The sequence below is a fragment of the Martes martes genome, assembly GCF_963455335.1.
Source record: "Martes martes genome assembly, chromosome: 1".
NCBI lineage: Eukaryota > Metazoa > Chordata > Mammalia > Carnivora > Mustelidae > Martes > Martes martes.
This window is the reverse complement of record NC_137888.1, coordinates 209231181-209244718: the sequence shown is the minus strand read 5'-3', so window position 1 is coordinate 209244718 and position 13538 is coordinate 209231181.

Below are 13538 nucleotides of genomic sequence, written 5' to 3'. Positions count from 1 at the left end.
GGCTGCCCGGGCTGGGCGGGGCCGGGGCCGGAGGCGGGGCCCTTCCGGGTGTGCGGGGCGGCTCCGTGCTGCCCCTGCCGGTCGGAGGGGCGCGGGGACCCCGGGCCGCCTCCGCGCGTCCCTCGGGTCTGCGGTGGGGAAACTGAGGCTCTGCAGGGGGCAGGGGAAGAGAGACGCCGGGACGGAGGCCTGGGGTGTCAGACTCCGGGGGATGCTCTTTCTGCCCTCTGATTAATTACCATGATCATCCGTAATAAGTATAATGTCAAGGGTTTATGAAGCACGGCCCTGCAATTCACAGGTGCGGAAGGAACGACCGGTTTCCCATTTTGCAGATGGGTAAACTGAGGCACGGAGCCGATCAGCCGCTTGCCCAGGCCCGAGGGGTCACGGCGGTCTCTAAGGCACTGTGGGATGTGCCCCAGTACAGGACGAGGGAAACAGAGGGGTCCGGCTGGGCTCCCGAGATGCCGGGCGATGTAACTGGGACTTGAGCGAGCCAGTCCGGGTGGCTGGACTGGCCCGGCTGCGTCCACTGGAAGGAGGATGTGGGGATGTCTTAGTTTACTTGTGGTCTCAAATCTCTCCCCAGTGGTTCCTCTCCCAGCTTCAGTGCAGCGGTCTTCGAGAATTCTCCAGCCCTCACTCGTACTTGGGATGTGCCAACCCCTTGTACATCCCCAAGCCTTTGCAAGGGGCGGGTTACTCCTCCCGACGGCCCTTCCAGCCCTGGTCAAAAAATGTCCCAGGCAGAATTGGGGACTGATTGATACGAGGGCACAGCTCTACCTCAGGGCTTTGGATATGCTGCTCTTTTTCCCATGGATGTGTTAGCATTCTCCTTCTTACAGGTGAGGAAACTGAGGCAGAGAAGTAGAGGAACTTGCCCTCCCTAAGCAAGAGGATCAGTATGAGATCCTGAGCCCAGAGAAGGGAGGCTCGGATTTCCGGGAGAACCCTCATACCCTGCCACTCAGCCCCGAGCTCTAGAGGACACAGCAGGGCTGTTTCCCGGCCTGGCATGTGACATGTGTATCTATCAGCAGCCCACGCACTTGCACTTGTCTGAGTGGTCCAGCCACTTTGACCAGGAGCCTCCAGGTGTAACCCCGCCCATCCCTCTGCTGTGCCCCACCCCATGTCACCCTCACCCCAGCCAGCAGCCATCCTGGGCTAAAGTCCCTGCCTCGACTTTGGGCTCCTGGGAGCCAGGCTGGACAAGAAACATGGAGATGAGCAAAAATTGGTGGGTTTCTCCCCTCCGCTCTACCTCGTTCCAGCCCACACCCCATCATGGCCGGTCTCCCGGCTCCTGCTCTTGGCCCTTACAGTTTGTTCTCCCCTCAGTGTCCAGAAAGAGCCTAGAAACACCTGAATCAGGTTAGGTCCCTCCTCTGCTTAGAATCCTCCCTGGCTCCCACCTCATTCAGGGTAAAAGCCAAAGTCCTCCCCAAGGCCCACAAGACCCTGCATGATCCGCCCTCGTCCCCTCCCTCCTCCCCCACCTCTCCAGCTGCTCACCTCCTCAATGTCCTCTGAGCCCTAGAGCCCAGCTCCCGCTTCGCACATGCTGTTCCCCTTCCCACACAGGGCTGCCATTACCACCCCACTTTTGCAGATGAGAAAACTGAGGCCCAGAGAGGCGGAGCGACTTGCCCAATTTTACCCAGCGAGTCAGGGTCCGATCTGTGATTTCAGATTTGTTACCGGGGGAGCCTGATCCTGAAATGTGTGTTTCCAAAAACCCCCAGAGCCCCAGCCCAGGCTGGGCTGTGGGGCCCAGGGTGGATCTCTCAACCTCTCTGAGTTTCCATTTCCTCATCTCCTCCATGGGGGGAGCTTGAGGCCTGTCCTAGCACTAGGCACAGACCTGGCTCGGGAGTGCCAAGCTCCTGGCCCTTGTGGGAACTGATTCCAACCAGGAGCCGGTGGGGGCTGCGAGCCCTGTGACTCCAAGCTCCATCTGGGTGGAAGGGATACTTCAAAGATCCCTCCAAGGAAAGGCCCTGCCCCCGGCGCCTGGAGCTTGCTACCTGCCCTGGTGCCTACCAGACCTGATTGGTGAGACAGTTCCTCTTCAGGGCACGCCAGGCCTGACTCAGCCAGGCGGGGTGAGGGTAATCCCGGCAGCTGCTCAAACAGAGGCCAAGCTTGGCGGGGACTTTGGCCTCCTCTGGCTGCACAGAGGAACAGACTAGGGGATATGGGGACAGTGCCTGTGTACCAGGGAGGAGGGGCTGCCCTCGTCCAGGTGGGAGATGGCTGGGCCGGGTGGGGGTGGGGCTGAGGAGGCTGGCAGGGGCTGAACCTCCCTTCCCGTGAGTGATGGAGTGGAGCTGAAGATAGCTCTCTTCACACCAGCACCCCTGCTGTTCCCACCGCCCAGAATGCTGTTCCATTCACTCCCTCCTCTGACTTCCGGCACTCCATGAATATCTATTTCCGGCCTCTCTCTCCTCCATTCCCCTGAGTGGCTGCTCAGTGCTTGTTCTAGAACCTCACCGTCTGAGTCCATGCAGCATTATCTGTATGCTTGCCTGTCTTTCAATGTGGGGGCAGGGAGCACCTGCCTCCAGCCCTTGGCGCAGGTTGTACCCCTTGGCCCGGAATGCTGGCTCCCCTGCTCTTTACCTGAACGAACTTCTATTGGTTCTTAGGTCTTCCTCGACCCCCTCCCTTCCTTGCCCAAGCTGGCTCAGGGGCTCCTCTGGGTCCTCCTGCCTCCAACCCCTGGGGTTCCCCATCACAGCCCCGACTACACTCAGTTGTAACTCCCTGTTTCCCTGGTGTCCCATCTCTCCCACTCAAATGTCAGCTCGTGGACGAGGAGCAGGGATTTTTCTCTGCCTTATTCATGGTTATGTCCCCAGCGCCCGGCATAGGGCTGTGCATGTACTAGGTGCTCAATAAAAGAATGAATGAGGCAGAGTGGTACAGGGGTCTGGTGGTCAGGGGACTCTGACACCTCCCTGTCCCCTAGTGCCTACTACATCCACCATCAGTGTGGTGGGAGAAGCCAGCCCCATAGCAGGAGGATAAATGTCTCAAGCTCCCCAGCTGAGTGAGGGGTGCAGGGGGCAGGTAGAGGAAAGCTGAACGTGGGAACCCTCTGCCCCCTGGTGCCGATGATAGGAATGACAGGCTCAGCCCGCTCAGGACCCTCGCCCTGCCCTCCGCCCCTCTGCCCACAGGCACAAGGAAAGCCGTCCTCTTGCCACAAGGAGAGGTAGGTGGCGGAGGGGGTAGTGTGCGGGTAAGCCCGGGTAGTGGGCCCAGGATGCAAAGGCCATCTGTTCAACAGGCATCTCCTGAGCACCTGCTGTATGCAGGCTCCTACTAGCCAGCCCCCACCCCCATGGGGGAGGGGTGGTCTCATCACACGAGGTCATCAGCCTGCACGTGCAGGAAACTGAGGCTAAGAGAAGCAGCCACCCATCTCAAAAAGCACACATTTGAGTCATAAAACTCGAAACTGAGTCTGTTGTATTTCAGGAACGCTCTCCCCTGGCTCTTCAGATGATTTTGGCAACTTGGTGAATCACTTGTTGAATGAATGAATGAATGAATGAATGGACAGGTGTCTTGAAGCAGGTGGTGAACTCTGAGCAGGAATGGCCACAGGCAGGACTTAGAATCCAAAGAGACCTGAATTCCAGTCCCGGCTTGGCCACACCCAGACTGGGTGACCTGGAGCCTCTCTGGCCCTCAGTCTCCTCATCTGTGAAATGGGATGTTACCCTCAGAGCTGGCCCTATGGGGCTGTGATGGGGAACCATGAAGTGTTGCCAGGACAGCACAGAACCTGGGTGATGCCGCCTTGTCAGGCTGTGTTGCCTGCTGATTCTGGAGCTGGGAAGGAAGTTGGAAGCCGGCTCAGGGGCTCCCAGCCTGCCTTTGGGAGTTAAAGTCACAAAGACAAAGGCTGGGCTGGGCCCAGAGAGGCCAGAAGGGCAAAGTGCAGTCTTCCTGTTTTTCTTTGAGCAGATGGCCCAGCCGCCGGATGCTTGTCTGTCTGGATGCTTGTCCATCATCCCTGGAAATCACTCCTGTCTCTCTCAGTGACACCTCTGTGAAGTTTGCTCACCTTCTGGTGCTCTTACCACATCCCCACCTCTGGGGGAGGGACTCACCAGGGTCCCCAGACACCCAAGGGGTTTGCAAATAGAATTCCAGAGCTCTTCCTTAGAAGGAAAAACGTGCATCGCTCTTGCTCCCTCTGCTTCTACTCGTTGGAGCTGCCCTGCACCTTCTTATTTAATGTGTTAAGAAAGATGCCCACCTTCCATCCCAATTAAAACAGGTTTTGATAACTGTATCCCAGCGTAATGGGTTTCTGATGGGCTTCCTTCACCATCCTAGGTGTGTGATCTTGTGACCTTACGAACTTCTGCTAATAAGGGCCCAGGGCCCAAAAAGGTGCCCCTGCAAATAAGAGACATTTTCTCAACATGCCTTCCCGCTGCTCAAAGCCTGCTCTGGCTCCCCATTGTCCCAGGAGGGAGCCCTGTTCCTCCCTGTGACCTATAGACCCCTCAGCTGCTCCATAAGCCCGCCCCCTCCCTTTTCCCACCTCATTCCTTCATCCATTCATTTGTGCCAGCAGCATTTACTGAGTGCCTGCTGTGTGCCAGGCATGGGGGACTTCCGGAAGGAGGTGATGTCAGTGCTGAAGGGCATGTCAAGTGGGTGTGGGCCAGGCTGAGTTAGGGAGGGAGGGAGTTCCAGGCAGAGGGACCAGCAAAGCAGAGACTGAGAGGAGAAGTAGAAGTCATCTGTGTGGAAGACAAGCGGGAGAGGGTGGTGGGTTTCCAAGGCCTCCCAGTGGGAGCCCGGGCATAGCCCTTCAAGCAATGGGGAGCCATAGAAGGGTGCAGAGCCCCGCAAGGACACCCTGGGGTTTGTTTCCGGAAGAGCCAACCCTCCTGTCCATCCCTGGCAGAGGTGTCTTTAGGTAAATGCCAAACGGAGGACAAATTGGCTGGGTATTTAAAAATTACAAACCTGCAAACCCTCAGACTCAGCAAGTCCCTTCCTAGAAATCCAGTCTTTACATTGGAAATGACGAGGACACGCATGACTAAACGGGGTTGACAATAGTCAGGGTTGGAAATAACGATCCCCAAGGGTCTGGGTCCACGGCGCATGCGCAGCGCAAGGGCACGGCCTTGCGGAGAGTGGGAATTCTCTTTCAATAAAAGAAACAGTGAGGAGGGGCATCTGTGCAGCGCATGGAATGGCCTGGAACGAATAAAGCAAGGTGCAGATCAGGGTGTATAGAAAGCCGCCTTGGGTGTCAAATGTTAAGGAAAAACCCATGTGTATATCCGTCTTTACTTGATTTTCTAGATATTCTCTTCAAAAAATTCCAAGAAACTGGAGGGGCTGGGGTAGAGGGCAGGAAAGACGCTTTTCTTTTTTTTTTAACTAATAGACTTGATTTATTTATTTATTTTGGTGGGTGGGGGGAGGGGCAGAGGGAGAGGGTGAGAGAGAATCTCACGCGGGCTCCCCGCCCTGGTCGGAGCCCCCCACGGGACTCGATCTCACGACCCTGAGATCACGACCTCCGACGTTTAACGGATTGAGCCATCCAGGCTCTCCCCCACCCCCCCCCCAGTAGATTTTATTTTTTTAAAAGAGGTTTCAGTTCACAGGAAACAGAGCAAATAGTGCAGAGTGTTCCCGTGTGTTCCCCGCGCCCCACCCAGTTTTCTCCGTTAGTAACATCTCGCTTTAGTGAGCGACGTTTGTTACAACGGAGAGGTCATTTATGCACTGAAGTCCAGTAGTCCCCATTAGGATACACCCTGCGTGTCCTACAATCTGTGGGTCTGGATTGACAGAATGACACGTATCCACCGTAACGGGATCACACGGGATGGTTCCACCGCCCTGAAAATCCTCTGTGCTCCGCGGCTCATCCCTCCCTCCCTCCCTCCCACCCCTGACAACCACTGATCTTCTTAGCGTCTCCCTAGTTTTGCCTTTTCCAGAACGTCACATGTTTGGGATCATACCATACGTGGTCTTTTCAGTCTGGCTTCTTCTACTTAATCACAGGCAGCCTCCCTGTCTTTTCATGGTTTGAGACCGCATTTCTGTTTCTTGCTAAATAATATTTTGGGGCGGTTATCAGGGGAAAAAAGTTCCAGGGAGGGACACTTTTGCCTGATGTCCATCATTACTCCAGCCGCAGTCCACGCTCAGATTCTCGATCCCTTTGGTAGTGGGGACACTGAGGTTGAGCGAGCTGCCCCAAGTCCCCAGAGCCTTCCCCTGGACTGGCCCCTAAAGGACTTTTTCTCCGTCTGAGTTTCCTGTGCCATCTCTTTCACCATCGAAGCCCAAGTGTGGGTCCGTGTGTAGGACGAACTCTGCAGGAACTTTCTCCCTGGCTGCCCAGGGCTCCGGGGGACACCTCGCCTCTGTGACATGGGACTTCAGAGACGCATCCACCAGGTAACACAGCTGGGGTTCTGCAAGGTTCCGGCGACCCAGCTGCCGAGTGGGAGACAATGGGTTTGAACCCAGATCCCCCTCTTGTACCCTAACCTTGCTCTCCCACCTCGTCAGCCCATTTCCTCCTTAGCACAACCTCTTGGAGTAGATGGCAATGACTCTGAAAGAACTCCATCTTCTAGAGGGACCAGATTGTCTCAGCCCAGACTATTCCTTTACCTTCAGAAAGCAGCTGTGCCAAGAAAAGGAGGTTAGACGCTCAGATGCTTGAGTTCGAATCCTGCACTCCCACTTTTGGCGCCAGGCTTAAACGATTTTTGCTTTATGCTTACGAGAACAACTAAACTAAAAATACCGACAATACCAAATGCTAACAAGGATGCAGAGAAACTGGACGTCTCGGATGCGGCGGGTGGTGATGCAAAATGGTGCAACCCTTCTGGAAAAGTCTGGTGGCTCTTAAAACACTAAATGTGCAGTCATCACATGACCCAACGATCCCACCGCCACATATTTGAAAATGAAAACTGAGGAGCACCTGAGTGGCTCAGTCGGTTGAGTGTCCAGCTCTTGGTTTCAGCTCAGGTCATGATCTCAGGGTCACGGGATCAAGCTCTGCATAGGGCTTTGAGCTCAGCACGGAGTCTGCTTGAGATTCTCTCTCTCTTCTTCTCATCTCCCCACTCTGCCCCTCTGCCCACTCTCTCTCTCTTTCTCTCTCAAATAAATAAAATATTTAAAAAATATTTAAAAAGTAAAAAATAAAAATGAAGGGGCATCTGGGTGGCTCAGTGGGTTAAACCCTCTGCCTTCGGCTCAGGTCATGATCCCAGGGTCCTGGGATTGAGCCCCGCATCGGGCTCTCTGCTCAGCAGGGAGCCTGCTTCCCTTCCTCTCTCTGCCTGCCTCTCTGCCTACTTGTGATCTCTGTCTGTCAAATAAATAAATAAATAAAATCTTTAAAAAAATAAAAATGAAGATTTTGGGGGTGCCTGGCTGGCTCAGTCAGTAGAGCACATGAGTCTTGATCTCGGGGTTGTGGGTTCGAGCCCCATGTTGGCTGCAGATGACTTAAAAATAAAATCTTTAAAAATAATAAAACCCAACAGAAAATTTATGTTCACATAAAAACCTGTACATGATTATTTATAGAAGCTTTATTCATGATCACCAATAGCTGGCAACAATCCAGTTGTCCCTCAACGGGCAAATGTGGAACAAACAGGCGTCCATGGGTACAATGGAATATTCTTCAGTAACAAAAAGGAACGAACTATTGATACAGGCCACAAAGCTTTGGGCTCAAATGCTTTATGCTGCAGTGAAAGAAGCCAGACTCAAAAGACTATATATTGTATGATTCCATTTATAGAACATTCTCAGCAAGACAGAACTCTAGTGTGGGAGCGCAGATCGGTGTTGGGCTGGGGCTGGGGGGAGGGGCTGACACAAAGGGGCAGCGTGAGGGAATTTAGGGATATTGTGGAGTTTGGGAGCCAGCAGGACAGCAGATGATGATGACCCAGTAATCAGGAACGTCGTGGGGGCTCCCGGGCACCGAGGGAGCCCTGAGGGCATGTCTGACCCAGCCGGAGGGCATCTCAGAGGAGCGTGCATCGAAACTGAGACCTAAAGGCTGTACTGATAGCAGACAGTGGGCACAGCATGAGCAGAGGCTCCGAGGAGAGACATTCAGGAAACTGGAGCATTTATCTGACTGGAGTCCACAGGGTGTTTTTTGTTTGTCTTTTGGTTTTGATTCATTTGCTCTTGAGTTGAAAACTGGAGACTCCGTGGGTGGCAGGGCTGCCCGGGGATCCCACCCAGACAGCTCCAGGCCGGGTTCAGCCCCGTGCTGTGAACTCCGCCTAGCGTCGTTGCTCTCCCTGGTCTGTCATGCCCATTTTCCCAGACGAGGAAACCCACACTTAGAGAAGAGGTCCTTTATCACCTGATGTGACCTTGAGGGCAACTTTTACACAGGATTAATCACTCCAGATTCTGGGATCAGACAGGCCTGGGTTTGCTGAACATGTAAAAAAGGGTGGGAAAATCCAGGAAGCCTGCCTGTGGAGGTGACCCTGGAGGCTGTGGGATGAAAAGGAGCATGGTAGATGTGGACCTTGTAGTTGAGATCCTGGCAAACACGACTCCAACATCCAGATGCCTTTGTTGGAGACTTCTCCTGGAGGGTGCACAGAACCGGGGGGGGGGGTCGTATCTCAGAATCAACGCCCCCTGGGAGTAGCCTTCAGCCTGCGGGGGTGATGGATAAACACCCCCGCTCCCTTGCCCGCAGGTGGGATGACCGAGATGCATATCCTATGGTATCTCCCAGTGGTCCCCAGCGGGACTGAACCCCCAGTTGCTTGCTGGGCTAACCTGCCTTAAACACCCCCCCCCCCCCCCCCCCCCCCGCTTACAGGCTGCCTTTCCTTCTCAGTCTCATTTCCTTTCACAGATTGAATTATGTCGCTCCAAATTTGTATGTTGAAGTGTACCCCCCCGCCCCCGTAACTCGGAATCAGACTGTATTTGGAGATAGGGTGCTTAAAGAGGTAATTAAGTTGAAACAAGGTCACATTGAGACAAAACCCTCTCAGGGTACAGAAGATGGTACAGGTAGAGAGTCTTGGGCATCTGGGATTAGAGGGCCCCTGCCAGCCAGGCAGAGAGGAGACAGGGTGCTCTTCCGCGTTGGGGCCAGACCTCGGAGCCACGGAAGCCGCAGTGTTTGCCCCAAAAACCCATGAAGAGAAGCTTCGGATGTGGGCGGGGCGATGCCACCGCAGAAGCCTCCTCTGTGGTTTCAGGCCACAAAGGAAGGTTGCAGCTCATTTCTTCCCAGCCACAAAGGAAAACAGTTACTCGTTCTGGGCTGGGCGGACTTGACCTCAGCCATCTGGGCTGAGCGGCAGGCACTAAGCACCTCCGGGCGTCTCCTCCTTCGTGGGTCTTTCTGATTTATTCCCGCCGACGGAGAGCTGACCTTGGCCGTCTTCAGCGTGCAGCCTCTCTTGGCCCCCAGCTCAGAAGCAAAACACAGTTCCTTTTAAAGATAACTTTATTGGGGATGCCTGGGTGGCTGGTGTTAAGCGTCTGCCTTCAGTTCATGTCATGATCTCGGGATCCTGGGATGGAGCCCCACTTTGGGCTTCTCCTGCTCAGTGGAGAGTCTGTTCTCCTTCTCATCTGCCCCTCCCCACTGCTCATGTTCTCCCTCTAGCTCTGGAAGAAATAAATAAGATCGTTTTAAAAATAGCTTTATTGAGGGGCGCCTGGGTGGCTCAGTGGGTTAAGCCTCTGCCTTCCGCTCAGGTCATGATCTCAGGGTCCTGGGATCGAGCCCCGCATCGGGCTCTCTGCTCAGCAGGGAGCCTGCTTCCTCTTCTCTCTCTGCCTGTCTCTCTGCCAACTTGTGATCTCTGTCTGTCAAATAAATAAATAAAATCTTAAAAAAGAAAGAAAGAAAGAAAAATGTCCTGCACCCATTAGATGTCATTCTCCTATCCCCTAGTTCCTTGAGTCCTAGGCTACCCCTGGCCCACTATTTTGGACTCCTGTAAGACTACGGTGTTATATGTTATATGTGGTCTTGTTAAATGTTATATGTGGTGTTTTGCATCTGACCCCTTTCACTTAGTGTCATGTTTTCAAGACTCACTCTCACTGTACTGGAGCTTCCTTCCTTCTTGTGGCTAAATCACGTTCCATCATCCATGGAGGGACATTTGGGTTGTTTCTACCCTTTTTTTTTTTAACGATTTCTTTATTATTTTATTTATTTGAGAGAATGGGGGTGGGGATGGGTGGGTGGGGGAGGAGCAGAGGGACAGAACCTCAAGCAGACTCTCCACTGGGCACGGAGCCCAACGTGGGGCTCCATCTGATGATCTCAATACCATGACCTGAGCTGAAATCAAGAGTTGGATGCCTGGGGCACCTGGTAGCTCAGATGGCTGGGCGTCTGCCGTTGGCTCTGGTCATGATCTCCAGGTCATGGGATCGAGTCTGGTGTCGGGCTCCCAGCTCAGCGGGGAGTCTCTTTCTCCCTCTGTCCCTCACTCCTCCTCCACCGCCCACCCCCGCTCGTACTCTCTCTTTGTCTCTCCCTCAAATGAATAAAAAAGATCTTAAAAAAAAAAGAGAGAGAGAGAGAGAGAGAGTTGGATGCTTAACCCATTGAGCTACCCAAATACCTCTGGATTGTTTCCGCCTTTGCTGGTTATGAATAATGGTGCTCAGGATATTCAAGTACAGGTATTTGTGGTGTATGTGTGGATGCATATCCAGACGGGCCCTATGGTAATTCTAGGCTTAACCCCTTGAGGAAATGCAGGACTGCTTTCCCAGGGGCTGCTCCCATGTACAATCTGAGCAGCAGTGAATGCGGGAATTTCTCCACACCCTCATGTGAAAACACTTCCTGAGCCCATTTTGCAGATAAGACTTGGGTATCCTGAGGACAAGCAATGGATCACGGTCCCACAGCCTACTTGGGATCTCCCTCTCTCTCTCAAATACATAAATAAAAAAAAATCTTTAAATAAAATCATGGTAAAATATATATCAGATAAAATTGGCCACTTGAACTAATTTTAAGTGTGTAATTCTGTGGTGTTAATTACATTCACAGTGCTGTGCCACCACACCCCATTTCCAAAATTTTTCGTGGCCCCAAGCAGTTCTGCTCTCCTATAGCAATGACTTCCCACTGTCTGTGCTTCCCCTCTCTTCTACCCCGTCTCTGTAAGCCAACCTCTTCTAGGTGTTCGTATCTGTGACACTATATAGCACAGCCTACTTGTGTGATGAAAAATGGCCAGAATTCATTTTGGTTTTTAAATCTTTTTTTTTTTTTTTTTGGAGAGAGAGTGCAAGCAAGCGCGGGAGGGACAGAGGGAGACGGAGAGAGAGAATCCCAAGCAGGCTCCAAGATCAGCAGCACGGTGTCTGATGCGTGGCTCGATCCCTGGACCCCAAGCTCATGATCTGAGCCAAAACCAAGAGTCGGACACTTAACCCACTGAGCCAGCCGGGGAACCCTTCTTCTTCTTTTTTTTTTTTTTAAGATTTTATTTATTTATTTGACAGAGAAAGATCACGAGCAGGCAGAAAGGCAGGCAGGGGTGGGAAAAAAGCAAGCTCCCTGTTGAGGAAGGAGCCCGATGTGGGACTCGATCCCAGGACCCTGAGACCATGACCTGAGCCAAAGGCAGAGGCTTAACCCACTGAGCCCCCAGGCTTCCCTTCATTTTGTTTTTGAATAAAAGAAGCTAGGCCCTCGTGTGGGTATTAAGGAGGGCACGTATTGCATGGAGTACTGGGTGTGGTGCATAAACAATGAATCTTGGAACACTGAAAAAATTTAAAAAATAAAAAAATAAAAAGAAGCTAGGCAATGGTGCCAACTGCTACACCTGCCCACATTAAACACATAAAAGTGTCAGGTGAGGGCACCTGGGTGGCTCAGTTCGTTAAGCATCTGCTTTCTTCTCAGCATATGATCCCAAGGTCCTGGGATTGAGCCCCGCATCGGGCTCCTTGCTCAAGGGGGAGCCTGCTTCCCCCTCTCCCTCTGCCACTGCCCCCGCCCCCACTTGTGCACGTTCTCTCTCTCCCAAATACATAAATAAAAGCATAAAAAAAAAAGTGCCAGGTGATGTCTTGATGGTCTTCAGGTGTTAGAAGGACTGAGGATGAGGGTCAGAGGCCACTGCTGGCAGACGCCAGAGGCCAGGCCCAGGAGGAGGAGACAGCAATTTGGATATAAGGCCAGAATTCCAAAGGGACAGCTAGAAGGTCAAAGTCCCCTTTGGCTCATGGACGTCTGAGGACTTCCAGGCCCAAGGAATAAGGGGCTCACACTGGGGTCCACCAATAATGGACCAGGTTGCTTTGTTGGGTAGTGAGATCCTTGTCAACCCGGATCCAATGTTGTAATTGTCTGTTTACACGTCTGGGTCCCTCGAGGATCTGAGTCTACGATGGGAGGGATAGCGACTGTTTGGTTTGGTACAGCGGTTGGTATCCACTGGGCGCTCAATGGATGCTCTCTGAATGAAAAGTTGAATGCATTAGTGCACAGGCAGATTCCACCCATCGGGAAGGAGCCCCTGACTCTGGGCTCACAAGACAGCCTTCAGATCTTAGTAGTGTGGCCTGGAACGCAAGGCTGCCCCCCACCGTGCCCCCAGATTGTCGACGGTAAAAAGGGAAGAACGAGAGCGCCTACCTCCAGAGACAGAAGAGGAGATCCCGGTGAGTTAAACACTGGTGCAGAGTAAGGACTCCAAGAATCGGACACACCAACTCCCTCGGTTCTTTTAAGAGACAACGACAGAAAAACAGTTGGCGTGCAGCCTGTGGAGGGAATTCCAATGCTGGGTTGGATTGTTTTCCAGGATCCCTGAGATCATAGTGAAGTTTCGGGCCAGAGCTGTTTTTTGTTTCTGCTAATTCTCTCTCACTTCTGTGGTCAAAGATTGGGTCGTGGTTTTCTGATATCGCAAAACCCCCACCAGACAGCAAGGAGCATCCACTGAGATGGTGAGAAAACCCTTCCAAGAATACGGTGGTCCTGGTTGAGGACAGCACCTGTCATCCAGCCTGGGCACCTGTCCTTGGGTCCCCTGGGGTCTCCTTTTACAGTCACAGCATTCTCCCATTTTCTTAAAAACAGTTTTTTCCTGGGACGCCTGGGTGGCACAGTCAGTCAAGCGACCAGATCTCGGTTTTGGCTCAGGACCTGATCTCAGGGTTGTGAGATCAAGCCCCGTCAGCTCCCCACTCAGCGTGGAGTCTGCTTGGGATTCTCTCTCTCCCTCCCTCTGCTCCCTTCCCTGGCGCTCTCTATCTCTCTCAAATAAATAAACAAATCTTCAAAAAAAAAAAAAAACCCACAATTTTTTCCTGCGCACCAAAGGAATACATGCTCATCATAGGCAATTTGAGAACATTTTCAGAAAAGACCACGTTGGAACAAAAATAAGTTGTTCAACCGCTCACCAACACTGATGCTTTTGTGGCTTTCATTTTGGTTGTTTTTCTCTACAGAACAGGTATGTGCTCTGCTCTTT